Below are 20,855 nucleotides of genomic sequence, written 5' to 3' on the forward strand. Positions count from 1 at the left end.
TTTCCCTTTGGGACACCAAAAGGTTTTGGCATGTCTTCAACCACTGGGAGCTATTAAAAATATATTAGGCTGCTTGAGCATAGCACAGGGAGATCAGCTCGGTGCTTTGTGGCCACCTAGAGAGGTGGGATAGGGAGGGTGGGAGGGATATGCAGAGGAAAGAGATATGGGGATATATGTATATGTATAGCTGATTCACTTTGTTACACAGCAGAAACTAACACACCATTGTAAAGCAATTATACTCCAATAAAGATGTTAAGAAAAAAAAAATATATATATATATTAGGCTGCTTGAGAAGCACAGATGTTTGAGAGATGACAAGGAGCTGGGGCAAGGCTGAATAAAAAAACTCATTTTCAACATGAGGCTACTCTTTCAAGACTGGGAAAGGTGGTTGTTTTATCTACTGTGTAGAAACCAACACAGAGAGTCAAACAGAGGAATATGTTCCAAATGAAAGAACAAGATAAAACCTCATAAAAAAACTTAATGAAATGGAGGTAACTACTTTACCTGATAAGGAGTTAAAAGTAATGGTCATAAATATTCTTACCAAACTGGGGAAAAGAATGGATGAACACGGTGAGAACTTCAAGAGAGAGATGGAAAACATAAGAAAGTACCAAATAGAAGTCACGGAGCTGAAGAATACAATAACTGAATTGAAAATACACTAGAGGGGTTCAACAGCAGACTAGATGAAGCAGAAGAAAGGATCAGTCAATTTGAACACAAGGCAGTGGAACTCACCCAGAACAACAAAAAGAAAAAGAATGAAAAAAGGTGAAGATAGCTTAAGGGACTCATGGGACAACATCAAATGAACTAACATTCACATTACAAGGTTCCTAGAAAGAGAAGAGAGAGAGAAAGGGGCAGAAATCTTATTTGAAAAATTAATGGCTGAATTTTTCCTTCCTTGAATAATTTTATTCCCTAACTTGGAGAAGGAAACAGACATCCAGATCCAAGAAGCCCAGAAAGTGCTAAATAAAATGAACACAAAGAGACCCACAACAAGAAACATTGTAATTATAATGTTAAAAGTTAAAGACAAGGAGAGAATATTAAATGCAGCAAGAGAAAAACAATTTTTATGTACAAGGGAACCCTCATAAGACTATCAACAGATTTATCAGCACAAAATTTGCAGGCCAGAAGCTAATTGCATGATATATTCAAAGTGCTTTAAAAAACACCCTTAAAATCAAGAATACTGTATGTGGAAAGGTTATCCTTCAGAACTGAAGGAGAGATAAAGAGTTTTCCAGATAAGCATAAGCTAAAGGAGTTCATCACCACTAAACTGTCCTTACAAAAACTATTTAAGGGACTTCTTCAAGCCAAAAACAAATGGTGCCAGTTAGTAATAAGAACACATATGAAAGAATAAATCTCACTGGAAAAGTAAATATATAGTAAAGGCACTGAATTAGTTACTTATAAAAGCTAATATAATTATAGTAAAAAATGACTATAGTAAAATGACTACAGTAAAATGACTATAGTAAAAAATGACTATGACAGGCATACCTTGTTTTATTGTGCCTCACTTTATTTGCTTCTCAGATACTGCTTTTTTTTTTTTTTTTACAAATTAAAGGTTTGTGGCCCTGCATTGAGCAAGTCTGTGTGTCACATTTTGGTGATTCTTGTGATATTTCAAATGTTTTCATTTTTATAATACTTATTATAGTGATCTTCGATCGGTGATCTTTGATGTTACTATTGAAAAAAGATGACAACTTGCTAAGTCTTAGATGATGGTTAGCATTTTTTTTTTCAGCAATAAGACGTTTTTAAAGTGCGGTTGGTTTTTAAAGACATAATGTTTTTAAAGACATTGGTTTTTAAAGACATAATGCTATCGCACACTTTATAGACTATAGTATAGTGTAAGCATAACTTTTATATGCACTGGGAAGCCAAAAAATTCGTGTGACTCACTGTATAGTAATATTTGCTTTATTGTGGTGGTCTAGAACTGACCACGATATCTTCAAAGTATGTCTGAATTAGGTAAGGGATACACAAGATACAAAGATGTAAAATGTGACTTCAAAAACATGAAACATGGGGTGGGGGAGAGTAAAAATGTTGAACATTAGAATGGGATCAAACTTACGTTGTTATCAACTTAAAATAGTTTGGTATTTTATATGTAAGGATAAAACTGATTTTATGTAAAAATACAACTTTTTATAACTTGTTATATGTAAGCCTCATGATAACCACAAAACAAAAACAAAATACATAAAGGATAAAGAGAAAGGAATATAAGCATACCACTGAAGAAAGTCATCAAAACCCAAAGGAAGAGAGCAAGAGAAGAAGAAAGGAACAGAGAGGAAGGAACTACAAAAACAGCTAGAAAACAATTAGCACAATGGCAATAAGAACATAACTAACAATAATTACTTTACATGTAAATGAACTAAATTCTCCAAAAGACATAGAGCAGCTGAATGGATAAAAAAAACAACACTCATCTACATGCTCCTACAAGAGACACAATTTAGATGTAAGGACACACACAGACTGAAAGTGAAGGGATGGAAAAAGATATTTCATGCAAATGGAAACCAAAAGAAAGCTGGAGTAGCTATACTTATATCAGACAAAAAGACTTTAAAACAAAAATAGTAATAAGAGACAAAAGTGATGTTACATAATGATAATGGGGTCAATCTAAAAAGAAGTTAAAGCACTTGTAAAAATTTACACACCCAACATAGGAGCACCTAAATATATAAAGCAAATATTAGTAGACTTAAATGGAGAAATAGATACCAATACAGTAATAGTAGAGGACTTTAATATCCCACTTACATCAATGGATAGATCATCCAGACAGAAAATCAATAAGGAAACTTTGACCTAATAACATGTTAGACCAGATGGACTTTACAGATATTTACAGACCATTCCATCCAAAAGCAACAGAATATATATACTTAAGGGCACACGGAACGTTTTCCAAGATAGATCATGTGTTAGGCCACAAAACAACTCTGAATTAATTTCAGAGGATTGAAATCATGTTAAGCATCTTTTCCAATAACAATGGTATGAAACTAGAAAATTTTTATTTATTTATTTATTTAAAAAATTTAATTATCCTTTAGTTGATTCATTTTTTTACACAATTTTTAAAGGTTACACTCCATTTACAATTATTACAAAATATTGGCTCTGTTGAAACTAGAAATTAATTATGTGAAGAAAACTGGAAAATTCATAAATATATAGAGATTAACCAACATGTTACTGAACAACAAATGGGTCAAAGAAGAATTCAATGGGGAATCAAAAAATACCTTGAGACAAACAAAAATGGACATGTAACATACCAAAAGTTATGGGATGCAGAAAAAGTAGTTCTAAGAGGGACATTCATAGCAATAAATGCCTATTTCAAGAAACAAAAATAGTATTAAACAGATGACCTAACTTTATGCTGCAAGGAACTAGAAAAAGAAAAACGAATGAAGCTCAAAGTTAGTATGTGGAAGGAGATAACAAACATTAGAGCAGAAATAAATGAAATAGAGACTTAAAAGACAATAGCAAAGATCAGTGAAACTAAGAGCTGGTTTTTCTAAAAAGATAAACACGATTGACAAACCTTTAGCTAGACTCACCAACAAAAAAAGTATCGTCCCTTTTAGAATGTTTGAATTTTAAGCTAGGACACGGAATAGAGTGGTGCCTCGCATGATGCTCAGAATCCCTCATGGTGGAAGCTGTTGGTATATGGTAGGGCTGGGAGGCAAACAGAAAAGGTCTTTCCATCACACTTGAAATGACACTGTGGGGAAGACTTCCATGCATAGTTAGTGGCTTAGATCACCTCATCATTCACTTACAGGCACACTCCTTCTGAACAACAGAAGTATGAGAGGGCAGAGGACAATAATGGACCCCAGTAATACCAAAGTGCTTTCAAATTAGTGCTTTCATTCTTTCATGTAAAACTGGTATAATGAAAAGAGCATGGGATTGAGAGTTAGAAGACCTGGCCCTGTCTCTAATTAAGAAATATTAATATTTCACTGTGAAGGACCTCAGTCACGCATGCATGGGATATGATTTCTCACAGTCTTTCAGATCTGAAATTAATGATTTCTAGAGTTCTATGATTAAGTGGAAGTTGATAGCTGAGATTTTTTTTAAGGGAGGGAAGTTAGGGTGGGCATAAGTTTTTGTGAATGTTATTGGTTAACGGTGTGTGTGATTCAGATGTGGACTGTGAAAAGGATCCGGCAGTTCAAGAATAATCGTCAAACTTCTATTTAAAGAGAACAAAATTGAGAGGATAATGTGTATCACTTCTGCTTCCTCAATGTGTCCAATTTCCTTTTCTGTACTAGAGCAGGTGGGGTTCCCAAAAATTAAGGAGAATGAAGATCCTTTGGGATATGTGTTGTATCCTACTGACAGCGAAATACTCTACTGCTAGAGGATATGCTTCTCTTTTTCTGTTAAGAAGAAATCTCACCCATGAAGTCTACGGGTAAAACTTTCTAAGGGAAAGTTTGTACTGTGTCCACCCATATTATGCTTGGCTCTGGTTAGCACCATTATTTTTCTCCTTTTACATTTTAAATGGGGTGAAATTTGCAAGCAGCAAGGAAAACACAAGCACAAGATCTTTCACTATATATGTGTTTTGTGAACGGTAAATTGAAACCAAATGAATTCAAGGCTGATATTTTGCTTAACAGACTAAACTAAAAATCTGTGCTGTTTCCCAGTTCCCTCAGCCAGGGCCTGGCTACGGTTTTAGATGCTCTGCAGTGAGCTTGTCCATTGGTCCTCACAGAGGAAAAGAAACATACTATTATCTGAATATTCCTCTTGTTTTGTCTTTCTTCTTATAAATGAGTTCCTTCTGTACTTCGGAACTGGATGCAAAATCATGAAGTTATGGGGAGGTGAGGAAGCCTCTACATGGGAAGCTACTAGAACTTTCTAAGTGGAAGACAACCCACATGTCTGTAGACATGGGACTTCTAAGTAAGCAAAATGTGGTCCAGATGCCCAGTCTGTTGAATGCTTACTGTAGATCCTCTTCTGTCATCAATTCTGGTGTTTCCCTTAAATGAATGTTTGTATTCTGAGCTGGCCAGGTAGCAGTAGTGCTATCAGTATCGGGGAGGACATGCAGTTGGGTCTAAAGAGGGTTATGTGTTAGGAAGTAAAGAACAAATTGCATAGATGTGTATCCACAAATCCTCCCAAAGAAATTGGCCTCCCAAATGTAAGCAGCTGCAATGACTCTTGAGTATCTCCAATCTCCTTTGACTCTCTGTTGTCAGTGAGAATTTATAACCCTCATTGTTAGAATTGTGTATTTTTCAAGCTAGAGTCACTCCTAGGTGCTGAAAGATTCTCAAACCACCTCTCTCGTGCCAAAGCCTTTTCAGTTAACTCCCTAAAACATGCTTTCATCTCAGTTTCCCCATCTCTTTAGGGAATGCCAGCATTTAAAACAATTTGCTTGTTTTCCTTTTAACTTCCTAATCTGGCTAATTTAATTGAGTCATAAACCTATAAAGTTTATTATCAGATCTAATTATCCCAAAGGTTTCTTCTTTGCGGCTACTCCTTTAACATCTCCTGTAGTTAACAGGAAGCATTTCATACCTCAAAGAGGCACTCAGGTTTTTTGTGTGTTGTTTTAAAATGTTGTCTATTTCAGGCAGAGAGTATAGCAAACTGATTAAATTACTACACAGTACATTTTTTAAACGAAAAAAACTTTAAAAAAAAGTGGGATTGAGAGGAGGATGGTGAAAATATGACACATAGATCTGAAGGAGTTATGTGTAAATTTGTCACATGAATTCCAAAATAAATACCCCTATTTCTACCTTGGTTACCACCTTAAGGTCTAGTAGTCATAATCTGGTGTGAGCATGGCTGGTTTTAGTTTCTGTTATGATGGTGGGGTAACCACGTGACCCTGGGCCGGACGAAAGGCTGCTCAGGGTCTGTGCAGGGGGGCCCTCCGGGTCTAGTCTGTGAGTTGCTGGCCGTGTGCAAACAGGCCTCCAGCCCTTCAGGGTACTGTGCCCCCTGTTTGTTCCCTCAGAAGGATTTTTGGATATTCACTCAGCCTTGCTGTGGATTCCACATTTAGTTTCCCTCTTTGATCATGTTTCAAAGGTCCTCCCTGACTGAGCTGCTGTTGGCTACTCTGGGTGAAAATACCCCAACTCTCAGAATCTTTCTCCTTGGTCCAGGCTTCTCGTGGTAGGTGCCCCTACCTAGCACAGATCCTTCCTAACCTTGGGGTGGGACTCAGACAAGCTTTAAATCTTGTTAGTCTTGACATTTGGAGGAAGAAGTTATTCTTAAATGCCCAGGAATGTGCTACTTAAGTTGAAACTTTTGATATGTTTACTCTCTCTGCTTTGTTCAGTTCAGATGTTAGGATAAACCATATTTAGAATTCTAGTGTGTGTTATGAATGAAAAAAGACCCTTACTTTTATACTGACCTAGCTGTTGTTCCTTAATTTGTTTTTTAATTCTTTTAACAAATATTGAGTGATTCTCATTGCTAGGCAGGAGCACAGGTACTCTGTATATAAGAGTGAACATAACATGATCTGTGGTTCCTACTCCAACAGAGCTTATATTCTGCTGAACACGTGTGAAAAGGAAGGAAACCAACAAATAAATGAAATGATTACAAATTGTGGTAGTGCTTTGATGGAAGCAAATACAAGTATAGGGGGAGGGGGGAGAGAGGGAAGAGCCAGCTGGTCTTATGATTTTAAATTATCTTTATTTTTAATTTTTTTATGGAGAAACTTGAATACTAACTGCAAATCTCACTCATAAAATAAATAGTGATGAGAGAAACCTTCAGCTTTCTTTTGAGATTTACTGATACAAAAAGTAGGAGGCTATTATAATTCAATTACCTTAGGGCTTATGCTAGTTCACTACTGAGAATACTTTTTCAATAATTTTTCAGTGCTTTTGCTTACAAACCATCCTATTTTCTTCTCCTAATCTTTTTAGATTAGCATGGAGACTACTACAGTTAATGTAAAATACCTCTGTAGTAAATTTTTACTTTGGTTATATGTTGAAATGATAATATTTTAAACACATTGGGTTAAATAAAATATATGACTAAAATTAATTTACCTATTTAATTCTTAAGTATGGCTGCCAGAAAATTTATAGTTATTTATGTGGCTCTCGTATTTATATTGAAAAGACTGCTACAGAATCTTAGTGTGAAAATTTGTTTATTATTTTGAATGGATTGTGGTTCATGATGTGTGCCCTTAACAGTTATTACTAAAAGAAGAAAATATAGAATTTGGTTGGGGAGCTTGTTAATTATATCCCCTAACACCTGTCTTTTATAAAGATCCACAACAGTTTTTACTTCTGCCAACAGTCAAATATTTCTTGAAAAGAGGGAGTGTGCATTTTGATCTATTCTTTGCTTCCCATCCACAAGCTAGATATTTGTATTATTTGGCTAAACTTTGTAAATCACCTAATGTTGTCACACTGAATGCTGCTGATCTATCAAAAAAAAAAAAATCTTATAATTTTGTATAAGAAAAAGAAACTAAGAACAAGAATTCCCCCAAGTTACAAAGATTTACAGGCAGCAAGAAACTAAAGAGGAAGATACTTGAGATTTATCAAGCATAAAAGAAATACTGAAATTAACTTTTGGTTTGATGTATTTGGATTGACAATTCTCAGATGATAATGCTATGAGGGAGAAGACAAAGAAAAGATCGTTTCCAAAGGGTAAACATGGCACCATCCAGTTATATTTTCCCCATTTTAAATATAATACCTGGGACTTTGATTTGAGGCAAAACCCAGAGTAGTCTGGAGGCAAACCCCTTTGACAGTGTTTCTACAGCCAAATACAGTGTGCTCGATTGTTCTTTCAGGTGGATTTGCTCTTCTTCTTGACTTTGGAGTCCTATCTCTCTTGTTTCGAGGTCACCATTCAATGGGAATAGTGAAAAGAGGAGTGGGAACAAAATGGAAAGGAAAGATTGTCCCAAGGTGAAAAGAGACACTCATCACTGGGGAACATACAAATGCCCACTATACTCAATATTGAATTAGTGAAATTTGTTTAATGCGACCATATATTATTTATTCTCTCCACTTATATATCCATCCATTTCTTTGTGGTTACTTGAGATAGATTCGGTTTTCAAGTGGCAGAAGGTTTCAGTTGTTTTAGACAAGGCACAATGCTGGTTGCTAAAGGGGTTATTAATTAAAACTGGATTTGTGAGCATCCTGGATCATGGACTCGTCGTTTCTGCTGTCATTCGTAATGGAATTACACATTGTCGGCATTGGGTGTGTGCATGTGTGTGTGTGTGTGCGTGCGTGCACCGGCGCGGGTGTCAGTGGTGAGAGAGGGAGGAAATGGGAGAGTAAGCATCTGGCGTTTGTCTAGATGTCTTCCTACCGCCTGGGAGAGGAATAAGACACCCTGTAACTCGAGTCCTCTCTAAGAACCTCCAGAAATAAAATAATTTCATTAAAAAGCAGTCATTTTTAAACTAAAAAAAAAAGTCTTTTCCAGAGAAGAAAAGCATCACTGTTCATTTGTTATAACATTAACGCTTGCCAATTTAATCACATCATTTTGGTAACATTCTCGTGAAACAGTACAATCAACTGCACTGGGAAAACTAATAACAAAATCTATGTTCTGCTACTAATTAGCTGTGTGGTTTCAGAAAATCTGCTTTACCTCCCTGGGCCTCAGTTTCCTTCCCTGTCGAAAGAGAGGGTTTGGAATACCAGAACTGAAAAAAAAAAAAATTAGTCCTTACTGTTAATTCTGCCATGAGGGTGCTTGGGTGGTGGTGAGGATGGGTAGGATGGGCATGGTCTGAGGTGCTAGGAACTGAGTTAGAAAACCAGTGTATAACATTAGTTCATCTAGGAATCTTGTTAAAATGCAGATTCTGACTCAGTAGGTCTGGCGTGAGGCCTAAGTTTCTACATTTCTAACAAGATCCAGGTGATACTGATGCTACTGATCCCTATAAGGTGCTGGATGATAATTTTTCCCAACCTTCTCATCCTGTAGATGAAGGTGGGTCATAAACAGGCAGAATGATTTGTCCAAGCTCACCCAACAATCGAGTAGTGCACCCCATATGAGAATCCCGGGTGTCGTGATTGTTGGTTTGATGACGATGTCACTTTCTCCATCTCTTGTATCCCTTCCAAAGCTAAAACTCTGATAACATTTGGGCTTTACATTTCTTAGGAGTCACTCTGAGTTCAGTGTTTTGGCTACACTATCTCATTACTTTCACAATTTCATGTCAAACCATATGTAGCAGTTGCTAGGAAAATCAAATATGACAAATTAACTAAATTCCAATTCACGGCCTTAGTCTCCATTTAGAGTGGCCCTTGCGTGTTTTTTTGGTTTTTTTTGTGGTACGTGGGCCTCTCACTGCTGTGGCCTCTCCTGTTGTGGAGCACAGGCTCCGGACGCGCAGGCTCAGTGGCCATGGCTCACGGGCCCGGCCGCTCCGCGGCATGTGGGATCTTCCCGGACCAAGGCACGAACCCATGTCCCCTGCATCGGCAGGCGGACTCTCAACCACTGCGCCACAAGGGAAGCCCCCCTTGCGTGTTTATGTTCTGTGCATGGAGAGGAAGTAAGAATCCACTAAGGAAAATATCCTGTTTGCTGTGACAGCTGTCCATTAATGCTCTTCAGGTGATACCAGCTAGAGCAAAGATTGGTTTTAGATTATCAGGGCCCACATTCTGTGGAGTTTCATGAGTTAAGATAAAAAGAAGTTATTTACTTCTCAAAGCAAAGAAGTAGCCAGTATAAACCATGCTATAGCCCCTAAAAGAATTTCCACGTTGTCTTTTATGTTTATTTGTCATTCGCATCCAGTAATGTTTTTTGAGTCTCTGGAAGTGCAAGGCACGGATTAACAAAGTTAATCCAGAAAAGACAGTCTTGCACCTCTAGATATTTAAAAAAAATAAGATAGCATGCATTTTAAAATATCCATTATCCTAGAGTTTGTTCTTCATCTCAGGAAAATAAAATTTTCTCTAATCCAGAGAGTAAACAGCCTTTCCCAAAATATGTTCCTTCGAACATCAGTTCCATGAAATGCTCTTAGGGAAAAAAAGGATATCTGTCATTAAATAAATTTAGGACTGCGTGCTTAATGTATATTTCTCTTAAGTTTCACAAAGCACAGTAGAATATGAAAGTTTCTAAGAAGTCTTACAATAAAAAATTATTTTAATTTTGTTTAACAGCATTTCCTCCAATTATTTGACTATAGATCTCTGCCAACCTCCCCCCCTACATTTTTTCCATGTAATGTCTACTGAGATCCTATAGAATTAATGTTCTGTGAAATACATTTTGGGAAATCCTGGTCTGGATTATTTTCCCCAGAGTTTGCTTTTTCTGTGGTTATCTGGCTGATGTCATGTATTAAACATATCAGTACAAACTACCTGGTAATGCCATTTTTTAAGGGCATATATCTTAACTCTTATCTATTTTAAAGGAAAAGGAAAAGGAAGATGTTTAGGAAAGAGTGTGTAAATAGTAGCCTGAGGTTTCCCCTCTGATTTTGAGAGCTTTCAGCATCTGTGAGCAGTTTGGTTTGCTGTACTTTGGAGATGGTCCCTCACCTGTGAGGAACTTGAGTAGATGGGAAAAACGTCTTTAGATCTAGAAATAAATGTTAGGTTTTTGCTGATGTTGGTTGCCTCTAGGACCATGTTTCTAAAAGTCTTGTGTGTGTATCTAATGGTGAGATACTTTTAAATGGCATGTGGATAAACATGAAACTATAGTTATGTATTTAATTTAGTGTATTTTAGAAAAATTACAGCATTATAGCATTATAAAACATTTCACATATATTATTGTTAAAGTAGTATTTATGTTTGAAAACCACAAGTTGATTTAAAGATAAATACTGAGTAATTAATGATAAAAAGAAATCATGAAAGGGGTATACAAATGAGTAAAACTTGGGAATCAATGCCTGGGGGATTAGCCAAGAAGTGAGTTCTGGGGCCTGGCCTATATCCCTTCAGAAACACCATCACCCCTGTGTTTTGAGAACCGTCATAGTATAATGGAAAGGTTGCAGGTTGTAGGCTGAGATTATGCTCTGTGGAAAGAAAGATAATAAGATATGGGTCCCACTGCTGAAGAGCTCACAGCTTTTGTAACACACTGCATGCTAAGGCAACACTCTCAGCCTGATAGCCAAAGCACTGAAAGCCTCATAACCCACACTGGACTCATCACATAGATGAGTTACTGCCATTGAATAAGACAGCTCTGAGTTTTGTGTCTTTTGGACAAATACACTTAGCAGTAAATTTAGCCTACAATGCTGAGATGTATGACTCACGTCTGCCCCCTTAAAATTAGCCATCAGTCTATACCTCCAAATCTTTTGCCTTCTATGAATTACTGCCTGTAAAGAGGCAACTACCATAATTTGGCTGCTTTTTGTTAGATGAGTGGTTCTCCACTGAGGGTAATTTTTTCCCACCCAGGGGACATTTGGCTATGTGTGGACACACTCTTTGTTGTCACAACTATGGGGATAGTGTTACTGGCATCTAGTGGGTAGAGGCCATGGATGTTTCTAAAATTCCCACAACGCTCAGGACAGCTCCCCACAACAAAGAAATATCTGGCCCAAAATATTATAAGGGCTGAGGGTGAGAAACCTTGTGTTAGAATGATGTAGGCAGGAAGAATTGGACATAATGACTGCAAAACTCAATCACAAAGGCTCAGTGGGCATATTTAAATGCGTTTTTTTTTTTTTAATGTGCCCAATGCATTTTTTTTTCCCAGAGAAAAAGTATTGATAAAACAGTGAACTATCTGTGGTATGCTGAATACTAGATCCACCCAAAATGTCCAAGTCTTAATCTCTCGAACCTGTGAATATATTATTTTACATAACAAAAAGAATTTTCCAGGTGTGATTAAGTTAAGGATCTTGAGATGGGGAGATTATCTTGGATTGGCTGAGTGGGCCTGATCTAATCGCAAGGGTTTTTATCTATAAAAAGGGAGGCAGGGGCTTCCCTGGTGGCGCAGTGCTTGAGAGTCCGCCTGCCGATGCAGGAGACGCGGGTTCGTGCCCCGTTTCGGGAGGATCCCACATGCCGCGGAGCGGCTGGGCCCGTGAGCCATGGCCACTGAGCCTGCGCGTCCGGAGCCTGTGCTCCGCAGATGGGAGAGGCCACAACAGTGAGAGGCCCGCATAACGCAAGAAAAAAAAAAAAAAAAAGGGAGGCAGGAGAGTCAGCGTCAGATAGGAGATATAATGATAAAAGCAGAGGTTGGAGTGATATGACTGAAAATTGAAGAAGGGGCCATGAGCCAAGGAATGCAGGCTGCCTCTGGAAGCTAAAAAAGGCAAGGATATGAATTTTCCCCTCTAGTTTCAGAAGGAATGTAATCCTGCTGACACCTTGCTTTTAGCCCTGTTAAGACTTTTTTGGACTTCTGACTGCCAGAACTGTAAGATATTAAACTTGTGTTGTTTTGTGCCACTAAATTTGTGGTGATTTGTTACAGCAGCAATAGGAAACTAATACACTATCATTTGGTGTGCTTTGAGAATGGATATGTATTTCCACATGTAGTGTAAACAGATTTCAGATTTTTACTGTATTAGAACACAAAATATAGTTCAACCTATAGCTATTTGGAACTTGTTTTCTCTAAGAGTGTGGGAGGCCCTCTGGGGATTTGCGTGAGGGTGGATGATCATACTGGTGAAGTGCTGGTGGTGTAACAGCTGGTTGATAAAATCTTAAATAAGCTGACTTTCTCTATGCTGCCTTCTTTCACAGGCAATATATGGGTAAAATAATTCATCAAGTGGTTTGGAAGATGTAGAGCATGAGGAACTATCATGATAGTGGCTGTACAATTATTCATGAACTCTCCAAAATTATAAACATTTGTTATGCTGTCATGCGAATGGTTTTATTAATTTTTACAGCAACCATATTAAATTAGTTGTTATAATAAGATTATGTTTCTCACTGAAGCCTATCTAAAATATTGCTTTACAGTTTGAACCCTGAATAAGAATGGTATTGGGTTTTTTTCTGGCCCATATCCAGTATGTTTGTAAGCAATCAGGTGGCGTCATCCAGGGTGCAACGTCAAGTCCTGTAACTGTCAACACCTAGTGTGTGTATTCATTGGTGCGTCTGTGTGCGCAGCTGCAACCTCCTGCTCAGGCACAGCTCCCCACATCCAACCTCATCACGCTGAGTGCAGTTCCCTCATCTACCCTCTTCATCTGTGAAATGTGAAAATTTTAGAATTATTTAATAGTACACACATGCACACAGAGACACATGAACAGGTAAGGATAACTAACAGTTGCAGAATGCCTAATAGGTCACCAAGTGCTTTTTACCTCTGCTGTCTTACAATCCTTAGCACAGTCATTGTTATTATCAACATTTTGCAGAATAGGAAATGGGAACTGAAGGAGTTTTGGTGATTTGTTTAATGTAGAGGCAGGTGGGACTCAAATTTTCTTTCTCTGACTTGGCAACCACTGGTCCGCCTGCTGCTAGGTGGCTCCGTGGCATCTGGACTTTCAGAGATGGGCAGTTATAGAGCTTGGCCGAGGTCACTGTGGTGATCATGCTGAGCACTTATATAGCAGGAGTGCCCTATATGTGGCCCAGTCAGCTGGCACCCAACGTTCTCCTGCTTTTAAGACTTTATTTTTCTGCCTCTGGGCCTTGGGAGACCTCCTCTTGAAACTTCACTATTCTTATTAGTCTGGGGGAGGGAAGGTATTTTTCTGGCTCCTGGCTGTATTATAGCCCTCTCCCTGGGGTCTCCTGGCTCTTACTTCATGGGCACGTTTATGGATTTACACTCTCTGAAATCTACTTTTTTTTAAATGAAGTATAGTTGATTTACAAAGTTGTGTTACTTTTAGGTGTATAGCAAAGTGATTCAGAATATATATATTCTTCAGATTCTTTTCTTTTATAGGTTATTAGAAGATATTGAATATAATTCCCTGTGCTATACAGTAGGTTCTTGTTGGTTATCTATTTTATGTATAGTAGTGTGTACCTGTTAACCCCAAACTCTCAACTTATCCCTCTTGCCCCCCTTTCCTTTTTGGTAACCATAAGTTTGTTTGCAAAGTCTGTGAGTCTATTTCTGTTTTGTAAATAAGTTCATTTGCATCATTTTTTTAGATTCCACATATAAGTGATATCATATGATATTTGTCTTTGTCTGACTTCACTTAATATTATTATCTCTAGGTCCATCTGAAATCTATTGAATAAACTAACATGAAGTGAAATGAATGATTAGCTACTTCATTGTTCTCTTTTCTTAATTTTCACATATTGTAAAAAGGTACTAAATTGAATAAGGTGCACCACTAATATTACATAATATTGTGGTAAATTCTATTAAAAGTTGAGTGCAGGTCTTTGGTCAAAAACGTAACCCTTGATTCTACTATTGTTTTGAGGATGCATTTAAACTATTGTTCGAATTTATTTTTCTTTTTTTGGGAAATTTTAGGCTCCATTTAGGGCTACATGGTTGTGAAATTTTCAAAAGTAACTACCTTTGGGAGATTTCTGTTCCAGGGTTTGATAAAGAATAGCAATAATATTGAAATATTTATTAGAGGCAAAATTATTTTCTGTAATATTGAAAACAAAAAGACAAAAATAAAAATGCTCAGAACTTCCCTGGTGGTGCAGTGGTTAAGAATCCGCCTGCCAATGCAGGGGACACAGGTTCGAGCCCTGGTCCAGGAAGATCCCACATGCCGCGGAGCAACTAAGCCCGTGTGCCACAACTACTGAGCCTGCACTCTAGAGCCCGTGAGCCACAACTACTGAGCCCACACACCACAACTACTGAAGTCTAAGGCCTGTGCTTTGCAACAAGAGAAACCACTGCAATGAGAAGCACACGCACTGCAACAAAGAGTAGCCCACGCTCGCCACAACTATAGAAAGCCCGCGTGCAGCAACGAAGACCCAATGCAGCCAAAAACAAATAAATAAATAAATTTATATACAAAATAAATGCTTGTATGGTTGAAAAGGTTGCCATGTCCCCGGCTAAGTACCTCATGTGGGTAAGGTAGCCTGATTATTATATCCATATATATGTGTGTGTATGTGTGTGTGTATATATATATTTATTTATTTATTTATTTATTTTTATTTTTATTTTTTTTTCGGTACGCGGGCCTCTCACTGTTGTGGCCTCTCCCGTTGCGGAGCACAGGCTCTGGACGCGCAGGCTCAGCGGCCATGGCTCATGGACCCATCTGCTCCATGGCATGTGGGATCCTCCCGGACCTGGGCACAAACCCGTGTCCCCTGCATCGGCAGGCGGGCTCTCAACCACTGCGCCACCAGGGAAGCCCTATCCATATTTTTTAAATCACAGAAAATTGCTTTGGTGGATGAATTAGCACTCTTATTATGAACTTATTTATTACCATATTACAGACTTAAATAAGCAAAATCAACATGACCTGGCCATAGGCTTTTAGTATCCAGAGATAAATTCTACATGTTTGGATTGAAAATAAAATTTTTTACTCTGTGTGGAAAGCCATCAGAAGAATTATAGATGGAAAACCAAGAAAGGAGAATTTTTTAAGACTTGAAAATTCTACAACATAGAGAAAAGGGGAGAAAAATGTATAGTGACATAGGGTATGGTATAGACGGTGGGAAGGGTTGGTCTCATTTCTTCATACTGATACAGTTTTATTTTGCAGATTGTTAAGTTCATGAGGAAGCGAGAAAGAAAAATTAGCAAAGATGGAAATAATGTACTAATTTCTTATTCAGTAGAATATGACTAAGTATTATTTCATGGTTATGCATATAAAATATAATTCAAAATGAAAGATTGAAATGTGTGGCATTTAAAAGATATTCATATTTTGGACACACCATGGGTATAAAAAATTCTTATTCTTTCTTCTTACCACTTTTGATGATAGTAAGACGGTGTTAAGGTGCATCCCTTTCCGTCAGCCTTTTATGCTGTATTTTGTATTATTTGCATTTGTTTTCTTACTGATTGAGCTTTCAGTGTAGTTGACTGACATCATTTTTTCCTTAGAGTTTTTATTACATTAAGAATAAATGTATTTACTCCTTAGAGTGAGACATTAAGCTAGTATATTAACGTTTTTTCAAAGATGGTAAAATTTGCAAAATACTCAGAAATATTTCCTTTATGAATAGCATAATTCAGCTGTAGGTGTTACTGGAGAAACTGGAAAAACAAATTATTGCCTTTTGGTCTTCCCTTCCTTTTGTAGCTACACCAACAAATAGGATGACAATACAGTCCAAAAATATTTCCATTTCTTTGAAGAGTGAGACCTTGAGGTCCACTTGAATTCTTACACTGTCTCCCCTTCCCAGAACCTTTTTAAATTTTGGCAACTTTTTGCAGTTAGGTAATGGAAGCACAATTCCTGTGCAGAAGCTTATTCTACAAGGTGCCAAGTTCAGATATTATAAAGAAAATACCCTACTCTACCTTAGGAAATGATTCTGTCATTAAAATAATACTGACAATTCACAGATAGCAGAGGCAAATGGGTTGTTGAGATCTGAAAACTCTCCATTTCAGTAGGAAAAAGATGTACAACTGGTTTAAACCAAATGACAAACTCTCATTAACAAAAAAAAAACCAAACAAACAACTCCCCATTCAATAATGCTTTAAGTCGACTGGTCTATCTTTTCACAGCTTTTGGGCTCAGATGCTTATAAATGATCAACAGTGTGCCACCCCACTCCTTTAGGAAGGCAAGCAGAGAGAGGCGTTTGAATCTGAATCCTGACTCTAACTTAGTAGCTGGACAGTACTGGGCAGTTTGTATAACCTCTCTGAAGCCCTATTTCTACAGATATAAAATGGGAATAATGACTTTTGCCTTCCAGGATTGTTTTTAGGATTACGGATAGTGTATATAAAATGTCTAGTGCAATCGTATTCACCCAGAAGGTGCTCAATGCACAGTGATTAAACTTGAGAAGACAGCACTTCTTGTAAACTCATACTCTAAGTGTGGTCCCCATGGCATGTTTGGCTTACATCACCTGATACTGAAAGCCTGAGTGAATGCAGGACACTCTGAGATTTCAGACCTGATGACATCGTGGTAGGGTCCCAGAAGCTGAACCTGTCTGACTGTTCTGAAGAGGTTACTTAGTGAATCCACTTAAATAATTTAGCTCATTTCAGGTCTTGGCCCCCAAACCTGGTTTCATGAAATGTTTGACTTTTCAGCCTACTCTTCTGATCATATAGAGGCAAAGTCACGGACTCTCCTAGTCGACATTCACAGCACTTTAGCTTGGCTGAGAGAAGCCACTGATGTAAAAACAGAATGTTTGCAACATGACAATATTGGGTTAAATAGCTGGACTTTTTTTTTTTTAGAAGATGTTGTGGGTAGGAGTTTATTAATTTATTTTTATTTACTTATGCTGTGTTGGGTCTTCGTTTCTGTGTGAGGGCTTTCTCTAGTTGTGGCAATCGGGGGCCACTCTTCATGGCGGTGCGTGGGCCTCTCACTTTCGCGCCCTCTCTTGTTGCGGAGCACAGGCTCCAGACGCTCAGGCTCAGTAGTTGTGGCTCACGGGCCCAGTTGCTCCGGGGCATGTGGGATCCTCCCAGACCAGGGCTTGAACCCGTGTCCCCTGCATTAGCAGGCAGATTCTCAACCATCGCGCCACCAGGGAAGCTCTGGGACTCTTCTTTTTATATGAGTTTATTTTAGGCACAGTCAGGGTAACTGGAATCATATGATTGGAAGGATTCCTAAGGGTTCGTTTGGAATCACTGAATCACTGAAGCTCAGGCTGGAAGAAATCATGTGGTCCTATCCACCTGCTTCCCAGCAGTACCACCCACACTCCCTTTCACAAACCAGAATTTGTCCTATCCCTTAAGAGCTGCTGAGAAGGGAGTTCTGGAGGTTTTAAATAATCATCAAAGACGCTTATGTATTGTGCCTAGTTATAGCTCTTCCCACATATAAATAAAGCAAAAAAGAATTTCCATTTTCAATGAATGGTCTCTCAATCTTAGTATATGAAGTAAGGTTAAATTTATATTTTCTCTCCTATGATTTTATTCTCCTTTTTCCGACCAGGAATATTTATTTATTTAACAAATATTTTATGAGTGCCTACAATATGCTAGGCTCAGGGCTTGGTATGATTTTGGTAAATATGGAAAGGAGCAAAGGATAAACTTTGTCTTCTAGAATCCAGAGTCTCACTGGGGAGAAAGACATGTGAAAGAATAATTAAAATATGATAAGCACTATAATAGAGGTATGAACAATTCTATGAAAGTACAAAGGAGAAAACAAATAATTTAAAAAGCTGGTGCTTTTTCTCTCTGGACTTTTTCTGGAAAACTCATCCTTCATTCAGAAGATAACAATTCTCTATTCTTTCTTTCTGCACTTAGAAGCATATTTCACAAAACTTAACGTCAGAAAGTTCTTCCTCTGTAGCCTGAGTCCCTGGTAGAAGGGAGAGTGGGAGGGGAACTGGTGCTGAGTGGTAACCACGGCCAGCAGGAGGTAGTTAGTATTTTTCTCATTTTCAAGATTTTATTCACCATTGAATTTCTGGTGTAATAGGTGCTCAATGAATAGTGTTAAATAAGTGAAAGAGGAAACAGCATCAGAGAGGTTAAGTGACATGCCTGAAATCACAAAGCTGGTAAGTTCTTATATGTTCTATGGCCTTTACACAACTCTAAGCCACTTAAACCTTTTCCAATGATTTCAGAGTGAATGGAGATGGAGAATATCAGATTATATTTCTTTGTATTAGTGGTCTTCCTACACTTGAAGGTCAAATCCAATAGCTTCCCTTTCTTGTTGCATAGCCATTGCATCAATCCTAATGGTGAAAAGAGCTGGCTCTGGAGTCCAAGTCTCTGGGTTCAAATCCCAGCTCCTCTGCTTGCTAGCTACTTAACAAACGGTAGTCTTCCCATCGATGAAATGAGAACAACAATAACGTTTCTCTCATAGAGCTGCCGTAATGATGAAAGGAGATAACCAACATAACGTGCTTAGTGTGGAGCCTGAATATAGAAACCCTTCATACACATGGGCTAATATCTGTCTCAAGTGTCAAAATAGTCTTGAGAGGCAGTTACAGTCTCCCTTAGCGACTTGTTTCAGAGACCCAACCAGGAAATTCTTCTTTGCATCTAACCCAAAGCACCACTTTCTGCTGTAATTGAAGGCCATTTCCTCGGGTTCTAGTCTCTGAGGAAATTCAGAGCAGCTGGTCTTTCATATTCTTGATGACTTTTATTAAGCCAGCCACACTTTGGAGTTTTTGTTTCTAGACTAAATACACCCCCCAGTCAGAAAGTCTTTCTACATAAATCTTCTTTTTTTTTCCTCCATCTAATATTTCAGTCTTCTTTGGACCCTTAAGGAACAAGGCCATTGGTGTAAAAATTTTGCAGATGGAAAATATAAGAGATTTTTCTTTGAAAATAGAGTCTACAATTGCTGACCTAGAGTTACTGGAAACTCTCAGCCAGGGATATGTGATGAAACAGTTGCTAATGAAGTAACTCAGGGATGAAAATTTCCCTGGATATTAAAAATATACCCCGATCCATGTTTATGTATATTTTATCCACAGTAATTCATCTTGTAAATGTGTAATGTGTTGGCCTATTTTTCTGACTGTGTCAAATAGAGATTCTGACTTGGCCATTGCCATGACAGAAACAGATTGAAACTTTTCTACAAATATAAACCAATTTGTAAAAAGAATAGAATAATTCTGGAAAGACCTGTTGAGATAATTTTTCTCATGTCTCATGACCATACACCAAGTTAGTGGGAGTGAAGTATTCTGACTTCAAGGCTCTTTATTTGATACCAAGAGCTGCCTTTTATGTTGATTTCAATAAACAAATAGGCTACTATTGATATATGAAATGAAATTGCCTAATAATGACCTGAAACTATGTCATAGATAGACAGAGGAAGACTTTCCGTAATGTTTTGAACAAATATAATTTTCCCATTTTCTGGGGTTATAAAAAGCAGATAGTAGTAAAATCCTACAAAGAATATAGGTGGGAAGGTTGCTCTCTCATTCTCCTTTTCTTTGTTATTATACAAATGTCACTTCCTATGTGTCCAGCTTCTATCTGGATTGAACACAGAAAAGGGCAGTTGGTAGTAATATTATTCCATATTCTTAAACTGATCTCCCTTGGCTTTTACAATTACCTAATGTCTGTCTTTAAGCACGTTTTAGACTTAGAAGATTGCAACCTTGGCTCAGAAAGGAGCAGTCTTATTCCTCAGGCTATTTTCTTAAGCTCTGAAAGCTTTAGTGAAATAATGCATTATTATGTCACATATGGTGCTCATCTCAGATGACTGCTAGAAGCTGCTGAGTTCTATATCCGTAAGAGATATCCATATGTGGTTAGAGTGAATTTGTGTGTCAACATTTATACGGAGAATAATTTCCTGTGCTTTTCATCCCTCAGTATTTGGAACACTTTATTTGTAGTGGGAGAAAGAAAAATCTAAACATATCTTTAAGTATAGGACACTCAAGTGAGTCCTAAGGAGCTGGTTTTTGAATAAATTATCCTGTGTTTCCTAATGTGAAAAACACTCTCCAGTGGATTTTTGTTATTAAAATGTTCTCTTTCCCAATGAGCTCTCCTCAAAATTATAATTACTAGTAACTGTTTTGATGGAGAATTTGAACAG

The 20,855-nt window shown here is 37.7% G+C and overlaps 1 protein-coding gene across 1 annotated transcript in view; it reads right to left on the bottom strand.

The window, feature by feature from the left end:
- COL8A1 (collagen type VIII alpha 1 chain) overlaps positions 1 to 20,855 on the bottom strand; it is a 155,417-nt gene that overhangs the window by 87,177 nt on the left and 47,385 nt on the right. The gene's annotated exons all lie outside the window — the stretch shown is intronic.

The sequence above is a fragment of the Lipotes vexillifer genome, unplaced genomic scaffold, assembly GCF_000442215.2.
Source record: "Lipotes vexillifer unplaced genomic scaffold, Lipotes_vexillifer_v1.1 scaffold963, whole genome shotgun sequence".
NCBI classification, from domain to species: Eukaryota; Metazoa; Chordata; class Mammalia; order Artiodactyla; family Lipotidae; genus Lipotes; species Lipotes vexillifer.